At 40.7% G+C, this 21,118-nt stretch overlaps 2 long non-coding RNA genes across 3 annotated transcripts in view; one reads left to right on the plus strand and one right to left on the minus strand.

Moving 5' to 3' along the window:
• Positions 1–12,447: 12,447 nt before the first annotated feature.
• Positions 12,448–21,118, minus strand: part of LOC143671270 (uncharacterized) — a 59,264-nt gene continuing 50,593 nt past the window's right edge. The window contains exons 3-4 of one of the 2 annotated variants that reach the window (XR_013169525.1): positions 14,032–14,085; positions 12,448–13,214 (exon numbers count right to left, since the gene is read on the minus strand). This is a non-coding gene — a long non-coding RNA (uncharacterized LOC143671270). The remainder of the gene's footprint in view (positions 13,215–14,031; positions 14,086–21,118) is intronic. The other variant, XR_013169526.1, reaches the window with a different exon arrangement.
• Positions 20,452–21,118, plus strand: part of LOC143671269 (uncharacterized) — a 152,743-nt gene continuing 152,076 nt past the window's right edge. Inside the window, exon 1 of the long non-coding RNA XR_013169524.1 lies at positions 20,452–20,882. This is a non-coding gene — a long non-coding RNA (uncharacterized LOC143671269). The remainder of the gene's footprint in view (positions 20,883–21,118) is intronic.

Here is a 21,118-nt window from a genome sequence, read left to right on the forward strand (position 1 = left end):
GTTTCCTTATTTATCCTTTGTCTAGGTGTTCTATCTGTTGATGAGAGTGGTGTATTGAAGTCTCCAGATATTATTGTAGAGATGTCTATTTTCTCCCTTCAATTTTGCCAGTGTTTTCTTCATGTATTTTGTGGTACCCTGTTAAGGCATAAATATTTATGATTATTTCTTCTTGATGGATTTTTCCTTTTATTGATATCCTTTGTCTCTTATAACAGTTTTGTATTTAAAGTCTATTTTGTCTCATATTAGTATAGCTACAACAGCTTTTTTAATCTGTGTGTTTTGATAATGGCGTTTAACCCATTAACATTCAATGTTATTACTGTAAAGGTTGTATTTACTTCAATCATTTTTTCCTTTTTTTTTAATATGTCATATCTTATTTTTGTCTCTCTTTTTCGCTTTTAGTTGCCATTATTGATCATCTTCATGTCTACAGTTTCCAAAAAGCCTGTTTCTCCTGTGTTTTCCTTTCAGCCTGCATAACTCCCTTTAGTATTTCTTTTAGGGCAAGTCCCTTGCTATAAAACTTCTCAGCTTCTGTTTACCTGAATATTTCAAACACTCCCTCATTTATAAAGGAGAGTTCTTCTGGATAAAGACGCCTTGGTTGGAAGGTTTTCCTTTCAGTAACTTAAATGTATCATACTACTGCCTTTGCATTTCCATAGTTTCTGATGAAAAATCAGCACTTAATCTCATTGTGGTTCCCTTGTATGTGATGAATTGCTTTTCTCTTGCTGCCGTTTTGATTCTCTCTTTATTTTTGGCATTTGACATCCTGATTATATGTATCTCAGAATAGGTCTATGTTTCAGTTTGCTAATGTTGCCAGAATGCAATATACCTGAGATGGCTTGCTTTTACAAAGGGGATTTATTAGGTTACAGTTCACAGTTCTAAGGCCAGGAAAATGTCTAAATTAAGGCATCAAGAGGAACATTCCTTCTCTCAGGAAAGGCTGCTAGCATCCAGGGCTTCTCTGTCATGTGGGAAGGCACATGGTGATGTCTGCTGGTCCTTCTCTCAAAATGTCTCTGGGCATTTCTCTCATCTTTTCTCGGGGCATTATCTTTCTCTGAGCTCACTTCATAATGTCTCTGCCTTTTATCCTCTCATAAAGGACTCCAGCAAGGAAATTAAGACCCACCTTCAGTGGGCTGGGTCTCATATCCATAGAATGAACCTAAGCAAAAGGTCCCACCCACAATAAGTCTGCACCCATAGATATTGATTAAAAGATCATAGGTTTGGGTGGGCCACGGTGGCTCAGCAGGCAGAGTTTTCATCTGCCATGCCGGAGACTTGGGTTTGATTTCCGGTGCCTGCCCATGCAAAAAAAGAGAAAAAGAAAGAAAGAATATAGGCTTTTCTGGGGTACATAACAGAGTCAAACAAGCACAGTCTATTAAGATTTATTGTTTGGAGTACATTGCACTTTTTCAACATGTATATTTAAGTCTTTCATTAGAGTTGGAAATATTCAGCCATTATTTCCTCACATATTCTTTCTGCCCTTGTCCCTTTTCTCCTTTTGGGACACCCATGATGCATACGTTTGTGCACTTTGTGTTATCATTCAAATCCCTGAGACCCTGCTAATTTTTCCCATTCTTTTGTCTGTTGCTCTGTCTCTAAGACTTCAATTTTCTCGTCCTCTAGATCACTGATTTATTCTTCTGCCTGTTCAGATCTGCTGTTGTATGCCTCCAGCATACCTTTAATTTCTTCTATTGCACCTCCCATTCCAGTAAGTTCTTATGTTTCTTTTTATACCTCTAGATTTTTCTTCATGCTCCCCCAGTGTCCTCTTAATAGCCTTTATCTCTGTGGTAGTTAGGTTCAGGTGTCAACCTGTCCAGGTGAAGGTGCCTAGTTCTATTGCTGTGGACCTGACCCAATGGCATGTGAACCTCATCTGTTGCTGATTACATCGGAGTCAGCTAGGAGGCGTGCCTGCTGCAATGAATGATGTTTGATTTAATTGGCTCGTGCTTCAATGAGAGAGCACAAGGTAGCACAGCCAAAGCAGCTCAGCACACCTCATCTCAGCACTCGCAGCTCAGCCCAAGGCTTTGGAGATGCAGAGAGAAATCACCCCGGGGAAAGTTGATGGAACCCAGAGGCCTGGAGAGAAGGCCAGCAGAGACCACCCTGTGCCTTCCCACATAAGAAAGAACCTCAGTGGAAAGTTAGCTGCCTTTCCTCTGAAGAACCACACATTAACGAAATAAATCCCCTTTATTGAAAGCCAATCTATCTCTGGTGTGTTGCATTCAGGCAGCTAGCAAACTAGAACAATCTCTTTAGCCATGTTTTCCTTCATCTCCTTGATCTGATGTAGGAGATTTGCTTGTTTAGTTGTTACAAATTCTTTAAATCTTCTGAAGTTTTGTTTGCTATATCCTCCAGTTTCTTAGTATTGCTTGCAATTTTTTGCTGATGATGTCTAGGCACTGGATTATCTTAATGAGTTTATTCTGAAGATCAGCTTCTCTCTCTTGCCTAGAGCTTTATTGTTGATTGGCTTTGTGTTAAGGCTCACTTGGTTCAACTTATTCCAGACCTTTACAATGGCTCTGATAAGACTTTTCCTCCTCTTCTTCAGCTGATTTTTTGCCCTGGATATGTGGTACAATTTTTAAGATTGAACTATTTGTGCAATTGTTTTGCCCCCAGGAGAAAGCTTCCTTTCCTCTGTTCCTTCTCTAGGAATCTTTGCCTATTATATTTGTTTTTGTTTTGCTTCTATACATTTTTTACAGTCTTTTGTTAACACTAACTGCCTTTGCCTTGAGGGCAAATTCTGGGAGAAAGGTCACCCAAGAGAGCACTTTCCTAAGTCAGTGTTTCCCAGCCAAAACAAGGCCAGTGTGCTAGTGTGAAACAGTTGTACCTCAGAAAAGCCACATTCTCTTAATCCTAATCCAATATTTGGGGGGCAGACCTATTATTTGGGTGAGATCTTTTGATTAGGTTGTTTTCATAGAGATGTGACCAATCCAAATATTGGTGTTACCTTTTGATTAGATGAGTTCCGTGGAGTTGTGATCACCACCCATTCAAGGTGAGTTTTAATTAGTTTACTGGAGTCCTAAAGGAGCTTATTGACCCAGAAAGAACTCAGAGCTGATACAGAGAGTAGCCACCTCTAGGAAATGTCTGGAGATCAGAAGGAGCTGAGAGAGCTGTTTGTACTGAGAAGCCTGGAGAGAAGGACAGCAGATGTTGCCGCGTGCCTTCCCATGTGGCAGAGAAACCTCAGAACCCGCCTGTCCTGAGTGAAGGCATTCCCATGAAAATTTGGTTATTTTCATGGCCTTAGACTTGTAACTTGTAAGTTAATAAATCCCCTATGTAAAAGTCAATCCATTTCTGGTATATTCCATACTGGCAATATTAGCAAACTGAAACAACCAGGGATCCATGAAAGGGCCACTGACCAGCTCCAAAGAGCCCTGGGGAAAAGGTCAGGAAAGAGGTCAAAAGCCTTTTTATAAAAAAATCATTTTTTCATGGTGTATTATCCATAGGCATACACAGTTATTACGTAGCTGTCATTATACCAAAGAAATCATTTTCTATTCCAACCTTATTTCATTAGAATAGGGAGAAAAATGATGAACATTATTGAGTTTCTATACGTGTCAAAGAATGTTGTAACATAATTTATCTTATTAATTCTTATAATTACCCAATAAAGCAGGTATTATCTCCAAATCACAGAGAGGTTAGCATAAAGAAGTTAGATTAATACTAATTTGTCTTCTGGACTATCATTGCAAAATCAGGGCAAATTCATATTTTAGAAAATATCTTTATTGAGATATCTTCACATACATACGATCCATCCAAAGCATACAATCAATTGCTCCCAATCGTCACATAGTTGTATATTCAGCACTATGATCATTTTTAGAACATTTGCATCACTCCAGAAAAATAACAAGAAAAACACCATACATCCCATACCCCTTACCTCTCCACCTCATTGACCACTAGTATTGCAATCCACCCTTTTTTTTTTTACCCCCATCCGCCCTCCATTATTTATTTATTTTTTGTCCTTACTCATCTGTCCCTATCCTGGATAAAGAGTGCATCAATCATAAGGTTTTTACAATCAAATGGCCACATTGTAAAAGCTATATAGCTGCAAAATCATCTTCAGGAGTCAAGGCTACTGGAATCCATTTCAACAGTTTCAGGTTCTTCCCCCTAGCCACTCCAATACACCATAAACTAAAAAGGGATATCTATATAATGCATAAGAATAACGTCCAGGATAAACTTTCAACCCTGTTTAAAATCTCTCAGCCACTGAGACTGTATTTTGTCTCATTTTTCTCTTCCCTCTTTTGGTCAAAAGGGCCAGAAACCTTTTTGACACTCCCAGAACACGTGCTTTCCTGGCCTGCCCAGTAAATAGCCCGCTTCAGCAAAGTGTTTCCCACAGCTCTAAGAAGGCTCTGTGTCTATAAAACTCCACTGCCTCCACTCCTGTGGGGTGGGGGGCAGATTGAAACAGCAGTTCAGTACTGGGACCCAGCGACCCGAATTTGTTGATCAAAAGCCATGATCAGTACTTATGAGTGCCCCCTCACCCCACCCCCTATTTTTGGCAAAGAGAACTTCCAAATCCCTTTCTGTCTGCAGCAACCAGCCAAGGTCTAGACCCCCCAGGCAACCCACCTTAAGAATGAGGTATGGGTACCAGCTACCACTGTGGCGCTAGCTACTCACAGTTCTTTACCACATTTTCTCAACCTCTTCCTCATGCTGTTTCCTGGAGGCTGTACAGCGCTCCCCTGGCCTCCGGAGCCCCAGAACAGTTGTTTCATAAAGTTCCTGCCTCTCCACTAGCTGTTTTGGAGGAGCAGTGAGTACTGGATCTCCTACTCCACCGTCTTTCCTGGAAATTCCTGACATTGTGTCCTTAAACCTCCACCACATTTGCCTCTGTTGGAGTCAGGGTCAAAACAATGGCTGCCACCAACTTTGTCTGGGATAGGTTGAAACAGTAGCTCAGAATTGGGACTCAGTGATCCAAATTCACCAATCAAAAGCTACTTCTAGCCTCTGGAGACCTAAAACAGTTGTTTCAGACAGTTCCTGCCAGTTTACTAGCTGTTGTGGCAGATAGAGTGAGCCCTGGGTTTACCTAAAAGTCATGATGAAGTTTTTGATGCACAAAAGTTTTTAAATTTAACGAAGTCTCATTTATCCATTTTTATTTTGTTGCTCATGTTTTTGGTGTAAAGTCTAAGGAATCATTGCCTAACACAAGTTCCTGAAGAATATTCCCTCTGTCTTCTTCTAGGCGTCTTACAGTTTTGGTTCTTATACTTAGATCTTTGATTGATTTTAAGTTTTTTGTATATGGTTTGTGAAGTAGGGGTCTCCTTCATTCTGTTTCACATGGAGATCCAGTTTTCTTAGCACCATCACCGAAGAGACTATTATTTCTCAATTAAGTGGAGTTGGCACCATTGTCAAAATTCAATTGTCCACAGATATGAGAGTTCTGAACTCTCAACTAAATTCCCCTGGTCTGTCTGTTCTGATGCCCAGTACCATGCTGCTTTGACTACTGTAGTTTTGTAATAACTTTTAAACTCAGGTCTAGTGAGTCCTCCCACTTTTTCCTTTTTTTTTTTTTTACAGGATGCCTTTGTCTATTTGGCACCCCTTAGGCTTTCATATAGTTTTGATGACTGGCTTTTCTATTTCTGTAAAGAAGTCTGTTGAAATTTCTACTGGGATTGTGTTGTATCTATAAATGGCTTTTGGTAGAATTGACATCTTAACAATATTCAGTCTTCCCATCCTTGAACACAGACTGTCCTTCCATTTATTTAGATTTTCTTTGATTTGTTCCAGAAATGTTGTGTAGTTTTCAGTGTACAAGTCCTTTACATCCCTGGTTAAAATTATTCCTAGGTATTTGATTATTTTAGTAGACACTATAAATGTAATTTTTTTGTTTGCTTTCCTCTTTAAATTGTTCATTGCTAGTGTATAGAAAAGTACTAATTTTTGCATGTTGATCTTGTCCTCTGACACTTTACTGAACTTTTTTATTAGCCCTAGTAGCTGTTGTGTGGATTTTTCAAGATTTTCTGGACATAGCATTATGTCACCTCCAAATAGGGGAAGTTTTCCTTTTTCCTTTCAATTTGGATGTTTTTTTTATTTTTCTTGCCTAATTCCCCTGGCAAGATCTTCCAGTAGCGTCTTCAATAAGAGTAGTGTGTGTGTGTGGGGGGGGTCATCCTGGCCTTTTTCAGGATCTTAGGGGGGGTGTCTGACAGGAGTGTCCCTCTTCAGTAAGCAGGTACCCCAAACATCTACATCCTTGAGAGTGTGTGAATAGGATGTGGTCTAGCCTTCCCCCCAAATTGCATCTTAGGTTCTATTTATTTGATAATTTAGGAACATTTAAGGCATTCCTAAACTTTGAGAAGAAAGGTAGATTAATGAGGAAACCTTAGAACTGCATCAATTCTTCTTCATATTAAACCCTGTGCTTGAGTGAGCTGGGCACAGGACCTCCGGGTGGAGACTGGGCTGGTGTCCTCAGTGGAATATTGTCTGCATGGTCCTGACCTGTGCTCCCAAGGTCAAATAATTATTCTAGAGGTTATAGGGAATACAAGCATAGTCAAAGACAGCTACATTGCAGTACCTATCAGTCATTATTTGTGGAAATAGTCACCCACACCATGTGATCTGGGAATGGAGAGGATTGTAAAAGAGAGGTATATCCCAGGTTCAAATGGAAAATGTTTTTCAGCTCTCATTCACTCAAAGATGTATGTGAGACATGAGAGAAAGATACAGGGACACTGGTTCGTCCTGAGCCTAATTTTTCACCCGTTAGATGTAAACAAATTTGACCTGTGAAAAGGCTGCCCTCAGCCCAGAAGACAAAAGTGAGGTATCCTGCCACAATCTCTGTCGCCATCTAGTGGTCCCTGAAGCTCATGACATGCAACCTCAAATACATGTGTGAGAAACTGAACCTTGGGAGAATGGAGAGCAGGTGTTATTAACTTAGGGGTCCAGAGTAAGGCAGGTGGGTGGGGTGAGTGGTGTTCTGTGCAAATAAAACCCCTTGAATACGATGTAAAAGCAATTCTGGAGCATTTTTTCCAAAAGACGGTCTATAACTGTCATCACATCCACAATGGGTTTGTAGCATACAAACATTTAAGGACAACAGCTAGAGGGTCAGCAAGTGGTTTTCATGAGAAAGGCTTGCTATAGGCTTGGGGTCCTCCAACTGTCTTATAACTCAGTGGGCAGAGAGGCCCACAGGGGGCTCTTTGCGCTATGCTCTCTGATCACAAAGGCAAGACACTGGGTGAAATTGCTCTAAAGGGGTTTCCTGGTTTAAGCCCTCCTAGTCTTTAGAGGTCAGATGACCAGGCCCTTCCTGAAAGAACCCTATTGGGGCCCCTCCCTTTTCCTTGGCCCTCAGGACCTGTCCTAGAGACCCTTGGAGGCCTTCCTCCTACTCAGCAATCCCAGGCCCTCTCTGAGGTCCCAGCCCCTTCTGCTCCCTTTGGGGTAAAACCTAGGACCCTTCCTCCTCCCCTCTCCATAACTGTCACCTCCCAGTCCACCCTTTGGTTCCACTTTTCCCTAAAGCACAGCTGCAAAGGGGCCCCACAACCACCCTTTCCTCTCCTCCTTTCTTGGGAGTCCAGATGGTCACACACAGACCATTCTTGATTATGGACTTGACTCTTAATCATGAAAGGAAAAGGCACACATGCAACATGACTAGCACACATAGGGACCACAAACAGAAAAGAGGCTTACAGAGGACTCAAAGTCACCATCACTGCCCTGCAGTTTCCTCCTTTTCGACTCAGTGATGACACCTGGAAGGCCTCTGGGGCTCTTGCCCTCAGCTCTCTTTCCTCAGGACTCAACTCACCACACCTTCCCCTTCTTTCATTTGCTTCCTTGAGGGGATATCATAACCTGACAAGAATATACAGACAGGATGCCAAGTGGACTCCCTTGTGTGGAGTGTGCCATAGTTGTCTCCAGTTTGAATGGAGGAAACCTCCCAAAGCCCACAGAATAAGTAGCTGTGGCCCCAAAGGCAAGTGTCAATAAAACTGTAGGTCAGAGGCAGGGAGCATACACTAGGTCAATGGTTCGCACCTGGGGATTTTTTTTTTTTTTAATATTAATGCCTGTGCCTCATCCCTAATTAATGAAATTAGGATCTCTGGTTATGAGGTCCAGGTTTTGGTATTTATCACATTTCCTAGGGTTATTTTATGGGACAGCCAGGTGTGAGATATCACTTCACTAAGTGGTCAGACAGACTCAATTCAGTGCATGGGAGAAGTTTTGGATAGGGTTATGGTGAGGATCAGCATGCATAGAAATGACCAAAGAAAAACACTGAATCTTGTTACCGAGTGTGACAAAATTCTCTAGAGAAACGAACCACATATATATAAAGATGTCTCACGCAACTGTATCTTGTTACCGAGTGTGACAAAATTCTCTAGAGAAACGAACCACATATATATAAAGATGTCTCACGCAACTGTGGGAAAGGAAGAACCCAAAATCCATAGGGCAGACTGGGAAGCAGGGAGCTCTGATGTAAGGTCTGGACAAACTCCATAGGAGAGGCCCACTGGCTGAAGAAAAGCAATGAAAAAGTCTCTCTTATTCCTTAAAAGCCTTCATTGGATTATCTTATTGGATTATCTCATTGTAGGAGATGTGCCTTAGTTGATCTCAGATGTAATCAGCCGCAGATGCAATGAACTGACTGATGATTTAATCAACCAGCCACAAAATACCCTTGCAACAATGGTCAGGCAAGCAGACAACTTGGCATGATCATTTGGCCAAGTTGACACCAGAACCTAACCATCACAGACCACCCTGTGTCAAATTGGCCGCTATATATATATATATATATCACCTTGAAACACACTTCATTTCCAAATAGAACACAATAACAGACATATGTATCACCTAACAATACTTAACTGTCCTGCGTACAACCGAAAATGCATTACATGTCTCCAGAATAGATCCATGAACAGTACAACTTATTTTGTATGATAAGAGGCAAACAAGATATTTGCTTATGTAAAAATGCAAACATACTCATAGCAAAATGGGGGAAATCTCATATAATCACAGTCCTCGTTTCTGTAACTGATCACTTGGTCGAAGTTCATATTTATCACTACCTTCTTCCACTACCCATTCCATGTTCCCTTAATCCTCAGCAAGCACTTCAGCTGGTCATGGCTCTTTGTGGGGTAGGGTGAACCACACTTCTATTTCTGACGTTGTTGGGCCATTGGTAGTCCTGCCCGGATTGGGTTGTTGCAGTTTTCCATGTCCACTTTAATCACAGGGCATGATAGCACTAAGAGACGCCCTACAGGATCACCTATATTCCAGGAGAATTCTTTACCTCCATTGCATAGTTGCAGTCCTATTTCCCCTTGATAGTCAGGGTCAATCTCCTCAGACAGAACAGTAAACCCCTTCTGTACCTGTTGATTCAATGGCATGAAAAACCTAAAGTGGCCAAGTAGCAGTCTTAATTTCCACTTCAATGGAATCACTGTTGTGTCCCTTGGAAGGACCATACCTTTCGGAACTAAGACCTGTAGACCAGCAGAGCTTAAGGTTTCAGGGACAGGAAGCAAAAATTTTCCTTGCAGATCACTAGGGGTGATAGTGAGTGGTGCCACTCCTATTTCCAGCCCTTGATTCCTGGACCCGTGAATCCTGGCTATGGGAAAACTGCACCATAGAGTGGACACTGATTCAGAGCATACAAAGCCTCCTAGCATCATAATTGGGTCTTCAAAAAGCCATTCCACCATTCTATCAAACTAGCTGCCTCTGGATGATGAGGAACATGGTAAGACCAGAGAATTCCATGAGCATGTGTCCATCCCCACACTTCATTTGCTATGAAGTGGGTTCCTTGGTCAGAAGCAATGCTGTGTGGAATACCATGATGGTGGATAAGGCATTCTGTAAGTCCACATATGATAGTTTTTGCAGAAGCTTGCATGCAAGGAAGGCAAACCCATGTCTGGAGTATGTGTCTATTCCAGTTAGGTTGAATCACTGCCCCTTCCATGATGGAAGTGGTCCAATGTAATCAACCTGCCACCAGGTAGCAGGCTGATCATCTTGGAGAATGGTGCCATATCGGGCCCTAAGTGTGGGTTTCTGATCCTGGCAGATTAAGCACTCAGCAGTGGGTGTAGTCAGGTTGGCCCTGGTGAGTGGAAGTCCATATTGCTGAGCCCATGCATAACCTCCATCCTACCACCATGACCACTTTGTTCATGAGCCCATTAGGCAATGGCAGGAATGACTGATGAAAAAAAGGATGACTTGGTTCCACAGGACTGGTCATCTTATCCACCTGATTATTAAAACCTTCATCTGCAAAAGTCCCACTCTGGTGCACATTCACATGGACACAAATATCTTCATGTTTTTAGCCCACTCAGAAAGGTCTATCCACATACCTCTTTCCCAGACCTCTTTGTCACCAATTTTCCAATTATGGTCTCCCAAAGTCCCTGACCATCCAGCCAAGCCATTAACTACAGCTCATGGGTCAGTATACAACTGCACCTCTGGCCAGTTCTCCTTCAAAACAAAATGAATAACCATATGCACTGCTCAATGTTCCACCTGCTGGGAGGATTTCCCCTCACCACTATTCTTTAAGGACATCTCAGAATGGGGTTGTAGTGCTGTAGCTGTCCAATTCTGGGTCATCCCTACATATTGTGCAGAGTCTGTAAACCAGGCCCGAATTTTCTCTTCCTCAATCAACAGATTGTAAGGAACTCCCCAAGAGGCTATAGGTCTGGACTGGTTTGGGAAGGAAAAGATAATGTGGCAAGAATGGAGGTCATGGGCATTTGGACCACTTCTTCATGCAACTTACTTGTGCTTTCAGGATCTGCTTGAGTCCTATCTTTAATATACCATTTCAATTTTTGATGGAGGGCTGCATACATAACTTTATGGCTTGGTGGGTCAGACAACACACATCTCATGATAGGCAACTCAGGTCTCATGGCAACTTGGTGGCCCATGGTTAAGTGTTCAGTCTCTACTAGGGCCCGTTAGAAGGTTAAAAGCTGTTTCTCAAAAGGAGAGTAGTTATCTGCAGGAGATGGTAAGGCTTTGCTCCAAAATCCTAAGGGTCTGTGTTATGATTCTCCTATAGGGACCCACCAAAGGCTCCAGACAGCATCTCTATTTGCCACTGACACAGCACCATTGGATCTGCTGGATCATATGGCCTAAGTGGCAGAGAACCTCACACAGCAGCCTGGACCTGCTGCAGAGCCTCCTCTTGTTCCAGTCCCCATTCAAAACCAGCAGCTTTTCTGGTCACTCAGTTAATGAGCCTGAGTAGCACACCCAAATGAGGAATATGCTGTCTCCAAAATCCAAAGAGGTCAACTAGGCATTGTGCCTTGGTTTTGGTCATAGGAGGGGCCAGATGAAACAGCTTATCCTTTACCTTAGAAGGAATATCTCAACATGCCCCATACCAGTAGACACCTAGAAATTTCACAGAGATGGATGGCCCCTGTATTTTTTTTGGATTTGTCGCCCATCCCCTGATGCTCACCAGTAAATCTAGAGTAGCTGCTACTTCTTGCCCACTAGGTCCAATCAGCATGATATCATCAATATAATGGACCAGAGTGATGTCTTGTGGGAAGGAGAAGCCATCAAGGTCCCTGCAGACAAGATTGTGACCTGGGGCTGGAGAGTTGATTAAAAATAGGACAGGGAAGGTGTACTGCTGGCCTTGACAGCTGAATGCAAACTGTTCTGGTGGTCCTTACTCACAGCTATTGTGAAAAAAGCATTTGCCAAATCAATAGCTGCATACCAGGTACCAGGCGATGTGTTGATTTGCTCAAGCAATGATACTACATCTGGACCAGCAGCTGCAATTGGAGTCACCATCTAGTTAAAGTTTACAATAATCCACTGTCATCCTCCAAGACCCATCTGTTTTCTGCACAGACAAATAGGAGAGCTGAATGGGGATGTAGTGGGAATCAGGAACCCCTGATTCCTTCAAGTCTATAAGAGTGGCACTAATATCTGCAGTCCATCCAGGAATATGGTATTGCTTCTGATTCACTATTTTTCTAGGTAGGGACAGTTCTACTGGCTTCCCCTTGCCTTTCTTACCATAATAGCCCTCATTCCATGAGTCAGAGAACCAATGTGGAGATTCTGCCAGATGCTGAGTATGTCGATTCCAATTATGCTTCTGAAACTGGGGAAATGACCACAGAATGGGTTTGGGGACCCATGGGACCCACTGTGAGATGGACCTGAGATAAAACTCCACTGAACCCCTATTACGACTGGTGAGCCAGACACCCTGCAAGCTTGAGATTTTAGTTTACGTTGTTAATCTGCTACTTGCACAATAAGGCTTTGTATCTGGTTGTCAGAGATCTCATGTCTGCACCACAGGAAATAAGATTTTCTTTCAGGGCACACATGGAAACATTTACATCATTCATATGGTGTTGAAGTTTGAAATTTGAAGCCTTCAGCTCATCCCTTTCCCTCATCACTGTATCCAGCGTATCTAATAAAAACCAGCCAACATCATTATATCTCTTAATTCCACAAAACTCCCCAAAGGTGTCAAAATAATTATCACCTAGAGCCTTGCCTCATATATGTGAACAATTAGCAGAATCTAGTGGTGATATTTCGAGTATCTTTTTTGCCAACTCACCCCATGGACTGTCAGTGCCATCTTGATTATTGGAAACAGAGTCATTAGTGCCTCTGAGTCTCATCAAAGTAGAAAACCAATTTTAAAGATTCTGTTTCTCAAGAACCACTCCTGGTACCAAGCTGTGTTAGAATTCTCTAGAGAAACAGAACCAATAGGAGAGATCTGGAAATGTGAGATTTTTAAAGGTGTCTCATGCAACCATGGGAAAGGAGGAGTCCAAACTCCGTAGGGCAGGCTGTGAGGATAGTGGCTCCGATGAAGGGTCTGGACGAACTCCACAGGAGAGGCTGGCTGGCTGCAGAAAAGCAGTAAGAGTCTCTCTTCTCCCTTAAAAGCCTTCAATTGAGGGTGCACAGCTGGTTCAGTGGTAGAATGCTCACCTTTCATGTGAGATACTTGGGTTCGATTCCTGGACCACACACCAAAAAAAAAAAAAAAAAAAAAGAGCTTTCAATTGATTTGATTATTTCACTGTAGGAGACGTGCCTTAATTGATCACAGATATAATCAGCCACAGATGCAGTCAACTGACTGATAAGTTAATCAACCAGCCACGAAATAGCCTTGCAGCAATGGTCAGGCCAGTGCTTGCCTGACCAGAGAACTGGGCATGATCATTTGGTCAAGTTGACACCAGAACCTAACCATCACACCAAGTAATGTGCGAAACGATCAACCCTGACTCTCCCCATCACTCCCTGCCCAGTGCCTACAATTAAATCTTTTCACCATACCTTCTGCTCACCGTAGCCCGTGCCTCGCTTCAACCCAACTCTGACTTTATCTGGGATAACTTCATTATCCCTCTTTCTCTGTAAACACACATGCATGCAGGCACACACTGAACACTTGGAGGGGTTGAGGGTGGCAAGGTAGTTCACCGCTTTCTTCACTTCTCATTTCTCTTCTCCTCCTCCCTACAGTTATCCTCCTGTAACAGCCATTTCTAACTATCCTTTGTGATTCTCACCCCTGCCATGTTGTAAAGTTTGAATGCATAGAGGAATTCAACAGCCACTCTCCCTTCCTTTGGACCCCAGATGGCCAGCATTTTTACTTTAAAGTCTTGAATATTGATCAAACAGTGCAACCTTTAGGATTTAGCAGGAACAAGAGATTTCAAAGAACCTAACAGAGTTCTCAAGGTCAATATCCTGGGTCAATAGTTTCAAGTTTCCTTTAGACTGAATAATAATCTCTGAACTAAGATCACAGTGTGCTCTTACCTTTTCCATTGTTTTCTCTCCCTCTCAGCTTGCTGTCTTTTGAGAAATCAAGACCTGAAGATAGAAAGCAGTTAGAACTTCAGGTTGCGCCATTTGATTCTGTATGATAGTGGTCTGAGAGGCTCTGTACAAAGTGTGACTCTGAATTCTCTAGGCCTGGGCCTTTCATTCATAAATAATCACCTTTAGATTCCCGTAAGATCATCTAATAGATAAGGTTATAATTTGTGTTTGGATATCATTCTAATTTAATTTCATATTGTGACTTCACATTAAATGATAGTCTGGACCATCTTATATTTAGTTCAGTGAAGCCATCTCCATGAAGAAGAAGTATATATTAGTTCAAAACACTGCTTCTAGAAACTTTTCTTTCCCTAACTAGGGGATGATATGGGTGAAGATATCTTTTGTCCTTGATTCAGAGGACAGCATTTTTTTCTTATTTATTTAAAGGGCCATGTGGAGGGCCAGGAGCAATCAATCAGGCCCAAGCAGGGAAAGTCCCCACAACATTGGGGCAGAAATAGTTAAACAATAACCAATGTTAGGAAACTGAGGGAACAGGATGTGTTTTGGCAACAGCTAACGGCATTTTTCTGCTTCTATGATATGCTTGCTTGCTAGCAACTGCAAAACCACAACATGATTTTAGCCCTTATAAGCACACCTTGAAAACCTCTGGGGGCTGCTCTCTGAATCTTCCTTCTCGGAAGTTTCTGAGGCAGTCGCCGGCCGGCTAATGAAGACTCCAAATTGGCTTGCAGTTTTGAATTATGTGGTCTCTCTTTCAGCGCACCCCATAACAAGCCAGAAAATCAATAATTTAAGCTATGCATGCACACAGGGCCTTTGTCACATAATCTTCGTTGTTTTTGTAAGAACCCTTTAAAAATGTAAAAGTGCTTCTTAGCTTGTAAGCTTTGCAATTACAGGTCATAGACCAGATTTATTGTATGCGAAATAGTTTGCCAACTCCTGTCTAGAGGGTCAGTCTCATCTCCTACCATTTCTTGAGCTTTCCATAGTACTAATATAGATTTATGATGAATTCTCTGACCCTGATTACCTGAAAAGCAGCTAGGCAGTTGACTTTTAGATATGGTGTGAGGGAGAAATCAAATTTCATTTTTACACATGGATGCCCAATGGTTCCAGGAACTACTTATTGAAAAATAATCATTTCCACACACAAGTGAGATGCTAACACCATCATATATGACACGTGTCATTCAAATAAGTATTGATTTTTCACCCAGAGACTATGGATGCCAGAAGACAGTAAACATTCTCTTTAAATTGCTGTCAGGAGGCACAAAAAACATGACCAACCTAAAATTCGATATCCATTGAAAATATTCTTCATGGATGAAAGTAAAATATATGACTTTGGATAAAGGAAAAATAAGATTACTTGTCACCAGCAGACATACACTAAAATAAATTCTTTAGGACATTCTTCAGGCCGAAGAGAAATTGTATCAGCAGAAAAGACAGATTTTTAGGAGCCAATAAAGAGCATTAAAAATGTTGAATACCTGGGTAAATACAAAAGATTATATTTCTTTCCACTTAATGCCTTTAAAAAAAAACATGAATATTAAAAGCCAAACTTACAACTTTATTTTGTAAAACTTTATAATGTACGTAGATGAACTACAGGTGACAACTATAGCACACAGAACACTGGAGGATGGTAAATGTGCCTAAATTGTTGTAAGGTTATTATATTCTGCATGAAGTGGTACAACTTCTTTCTTCATGGACTGAAAGTACATGAACATTAGACAGCTATACATTATCCCAAAGATCACTGAAACTCTTTCCATCTTATTAGCTGTTTTCATCTTTGTGCTCAACATCAGATAACTATTGATACGTTTCATGTCCCCTGATAATTTCTAATTCAGTGTCTAGTATGCTGTTCGGTGTCCAGAGAATCTCTCATTTTAACTTATTTTTCAAGTCTAAAATTTCAACTCTGTTTTTTTAGTTTCTAACTCTCTCTTTAATTCCCTATTTTCTCCCTTATTTTGTTTAGGCTTTCCTTTAAATCCTTGAATGCATACATAACCACTCTATTATAATCCATGTTTGCTAATTCTATTTACACTGTGATATCTGTGCCAGGTTCTACTGATCAACTTTTGTCTTGTTATGGGTTACATTTTCATGTTTCTATGTTCTTCTAATATTTTGGATTGTACACACACACACACACACACACATACTCTTCTACAAACACTTAAGGAAAACTTCTTCAGCTCACATAAAAACTGAACTCCAATCTTTGTATTTACACCATTGACTTACTTTGCTAATACAAGTAAAAGAAACAAAAATGAAAGCCGTTCTCCATTTATGATGGCCTAAATCTATAAACATATATTGATTCTAAAGAATGAATATGCACAAAAGGAATTATCCAGAAGGCTTCTAATCAACATATTAGTAGGGCCTATCTTTTAAGAGTGATGTTACGAAGGTAGAGCTTACCTGTTGTAACATTATCCCTTTCTGAAGGATTGAAATGTTAACAATAAGCAAAGGTTTCTTTTAAATTGAAGAGAGAACAAGAAAAAAATGATCTCAATAACATTTAATGAAATTGGAAGCTATAAAACATCATTAATTTTAAGATTCTATTTTTCTATAAAATTACACACAACCCCATCTACATTTTGAAATGATTAAATGTTCCACTCTTAATGGTTATGGAAACAAAAAGCTTCTGGAAAATTATTATTTAACATAAAATCCAATCTTCTTGAGCATATTTAATGACATTTGAAGTGGCCTTGCCACAAAAGGCCTGAGAAAAAAAATGAAAGAAGAAAAAAATATCAAACTATCACAAAATCCCCTGTATATCATGTCAGTCAAAATCATACACATACAAATACACACAAACACACACACACACACAGAGATACAATAAATATAGAAGAAAGAAGAATGCAATAGATCAAAACATCAACTGAGTTTCTATTAAGTTTATGTGTTCAGAGTATCATCTCTTTCCTGTTCTATAATTGCTTAATTTATAATTTATTTGCTATATGTATACATACCCTTAGGATGTGATCAATAATCAAGGACTTCAATGAGATTTAACAAGAAAATACTATTATGAATTGTTATGCTATCAAAAAGTGTCCATCATCCAAGGTTGAGTAAGTAATCCACGACAGAGCCCCACCCCGCCACCCAAGAATAACCAAGATGCAATCCAAGAAAAAAAATAATGACATGTTCATCTGTGGGTGACCGTGTTGTGTTTCAAGCACCTTGCTGAGCAAATAGGGGAATTCAGTAATGAACAGTAAGCAATATTGATTTAGCTCAATGGTATCAGCTCTCATTTAATAATACGCACCCATTCAGCGGCTAATGTTTCTCTTGGGAAAGGGAGATTTCGGATGAAATGTGTTCTTTTGTCCTTGATAGATTTGTGTACAGTGTGAGATTTTTCATAAAGCTTATATTTTAAATTAAGCAGCAAATCCAGAAGGCAAGAAATGATTGGTGAAAACTTGCTGTGTTGAATACATGAGACCTAACAAATGTGGGACTCTGTCTATAGACAATAAGAGGATTGAAGATATAACCACATTTTGCATGTCCTTTTCTGTTTGAAGTGGCATTAATTGTGACTTTGCTGTACCTGGACATGTTATTAAGAAGTATGTCTAATTATCCCAATCATCAACTGTTTAAAAAGCTGAAAAAGTGATCAGACTTCATCTAGAGATATGAAGGAAGCTGATCTGACTAGGACTAAGGTATATCAGAATACCAAGTAAAGGATGATATGACTTATATTTTCAAACTTCAACCCCTGTGTGAGACCAAATGGAGACATATTTATTTGATGCAAAACTTATATTTTTGGTAGCACATTATCTAACTAGTATGGTCAGTTTACTTGAACACCATAATTACATGGAACCTTGAATATGGCATGAGATCTTGTTGGTTTGTACAGGTTAGTGTGGTGTCCTGATATATCCTAGAGTAAGGTGAGCAGAGAATAAAAACGTATTTACAACATCCCCTTGGGGAATGGGGAGAAAGGAGGAAATATTCAACGTCCCCATCTGAGGAATTCCTGCTATTCTCACAAACAGTGGGGAAAACCAATTCAAGAGGCTGTGCTCTCAATCTTGGGGATCACCCCTTTGAAGCTTATTCCTGCGAAGGAGAAACAAAGCCTACTGTAATTTATGCCTAAGAATCACCCCCAGAGAACCTCTTTTGTGGCCTCTGTCTTTATGCCAACTTGGCAGGTGAATTCACTGCCCCCCACCCCTGCGCCCACGTAGGGCATGACTCCCAGGGATATAAATCTCCCTGGCAACATGCGACCTGACCCTGGGGAATGAACTGGGACCCAGCATCATGGGATTGAGAAAGCTTTCTTGACCAAAACGGGGAAGAGAGAAATGAGACAGAATAAAGTTTTACTGACTAAGAGATTTCAGAGTTGAGGGGTTAATCCGGAAGGCTAGTTATTCTTATGCATTATATAGATATCCCTTTTTAGTTTATGGTGTATTGGAGTAGCTAGAGGGAAGTGTCTGAAACTGTTGAACTGTGTTCCAGTAGCCTTGATTCTTTTAACTATATAGCTTTCATAATGTGACTGTGTGATTGTAAAAACGCTGTGTCTAATTCTCCTTTTATCCAGGGTATGGACAGATGAGCAAAAAAGGGATTAAATATAAATAATAGGTGGAGATAAAGGGTAAAAATTGGGTAGATTGAAATACTGTGGGTATAGGCTACAATTTTGTGAAAGGTTAAAAAACACCATACATTATCTGATGCTTATGTGTATAGTTGCGAATCAATATTTGTTTAAAGCACTTACATATAATAAAGCATAATAAAGATTAGACACCTTAGGACTTGAAATCATGAAACCTGAGGGATGGTGGCCTAGAGATTTAATTTCCAGCTGTTAAATAAGTGTCTATATAAACTGAAATTTTTTCGTTGAGATTCTCATATTTATTAGTAAATATGGAAATTAAGAAGCTCCTTATAAATGTTTTACTTACTAAAAGTCAGGTTTTTCAAATTTTTCATGATAATGACAAATTGCCCAGAAAATATGAGTGACTATATGACCCAAACCACAACATATACATTCTGTTTTGGTGTAAACTTATTGTTGAGTATCAACTGAAATATAAAAGTTCGTATGTGAATATTGAAACCGATGTATGAATATACTGAAAATGAGTTTGCGTGGATATGTTTGAAACATAATCCAAGTATTTATTAGTTTAAGAAAAATGATGAGATTCTATGACTGTGTTTAACTATTGATAAGCACAGGGCTATTTTTTGAATTATTTGCAAGCACCATGTCCTAGTTACTAATGAGAAAATATTACAAGACTAATGCATGAGAGAAAAACAGTGACACATATATATAATTAAGTGATATGAAGAAGTCAAAAGCCACTTAAAGACATTGGAAAATGCTTGTGTTCCAATATCAAATGAAACCATTAAAGAAAATCATGTGTCCCATATATCACATATACTCCCATTTGAGTATATGTGTTACTCTAAGTGGGACATTGCATAGCAGACAAACTTAAGAGCTATCTGGACCCGCTTCTCAGGTTCCAGCCAAATGGGTGTTTGCTATTCAACACAGAAGGCCAGTGCCTAGGTGAGAAAATGGATATCTGGGAAATGGACCAGGTGTCCTGGCGCCCAGATTTGCTCTTCTCCGGGCCCTTAAGTGCAACCATTTTCTTTTCCTCTTAAGCTTGGCCCCCTGAGGCTTGACCCCTCAGCTTGTGGTACAGGCTTTTTCCTGCACCACAAGACAACCTGAAACCTTGAGAAACTGGGTGTGAGAGAAAGTTGAGCTACGAAGACTAGGTGGATAGAAATTTCTTGAAAAGAAAAGCTGTCTGATGAGGGTGGGGCTTTAGACTTCAGTTTGATTTCGAATGGAAACCAAAAAGGAAAAGCACAACATTGTGGGCAGATTTGTTGAACTTGGGCAAGACGCAAAGCAGTCACGTTTCCTGGCAGCTTGTCCCTTGGTGACCTTTTTTTTTTTAGACAGGAAGGGCGGGAGAGGAGCGCAAAGGGTCAAATTCGGCTAGAATTCCTGGAACAACACTGCCATCGTGAGGAAGTGGCTGGAAAATAGCCCCAAAGCTCCTTTCTTTAAAGAATTTTCGTTTGTAAAGATCCATTGTGTAAAGAGGCTGAGCAGGCTAAGGCATCAAGCGGGAACTCAGTACCTCTTGGAGAAGCCTACCAGGAGCTTTGGACGTAGGCGGGATCCTGGTAGAAGCCGGCCAGTGATGGGCAGGACCGAACCAGCAGCTGCCAGGAAGCTAGAAACAGGAAGTTATGGGGTGGGGTCTTGTATGATCTCAGTGTGGGCGGGACTAGAGGAATCCACTAATGATGTGCAGACTTTTTGGGGCTTTTGTCTCTTTCTCCTGGCCTCACGACTGGCACGTGGTATCCCTGTGACCTGGGGCTTGAGTCCGTTTTGGTAGCAGAGCCAAAGCGGGGAGGACTGGCCAATTCCAGATGGCATATAGCAGGAGCATGTGTGCTTGCTGGAGGTCGCAGGTGCACCCAAATGCCGGGGGCCAATTGCCTGGAGCTAGGAGGGCCTGAAGAGAAGTGGAAGCATCCATCCAAGCCAAGAAAGGTTAGAATTTCTTCTAGGGGAGCAGATGCACGCAAAGAAATAGGGACCAAAAACAGTGAAGAGGATTGAAGAGGAACCCACATTTTAAAAGTCCTTGTCTGCAGAAGGTGGCATTACCTATGGCCTGGATTCACTTCTTCATACATGGCTGTTATAGCAGGTACATTGTAAAGAAGCATGCTTGTTGCTAGAAATGCAAAAACAGGTGGCAAATTTTTAAAACGTCAATATTACAAGGATCATTTAATGATGTTTGACAAGCATTCAAGCTATAATTCAGGACAACTTGTTTGAATGCTCAAGGTACAAGGGAATTTGGACATTCTTTTTTTAAAAGTACGTATTAAATGTACAAAGGGAAGAGATGAGAATACAAGGCAAAGATAATTTTAAAGT

This window comes from Tamandua tetradactyla, chromosome X, assembly GCF_023851605.1.
Source record: "Tamandua tetradactyla isolate mTamTet1 chromosome X, mTamTet1.pri, whole genome shotgun sequence".
Classification (NCBI taxonomy): domain Eukaryota; kingdom Metazoa; phylum Chordata; class Mammalia; order Pilosa; family Myrmecophagidae; genus Tamandua; species Tamandua tetradactyla.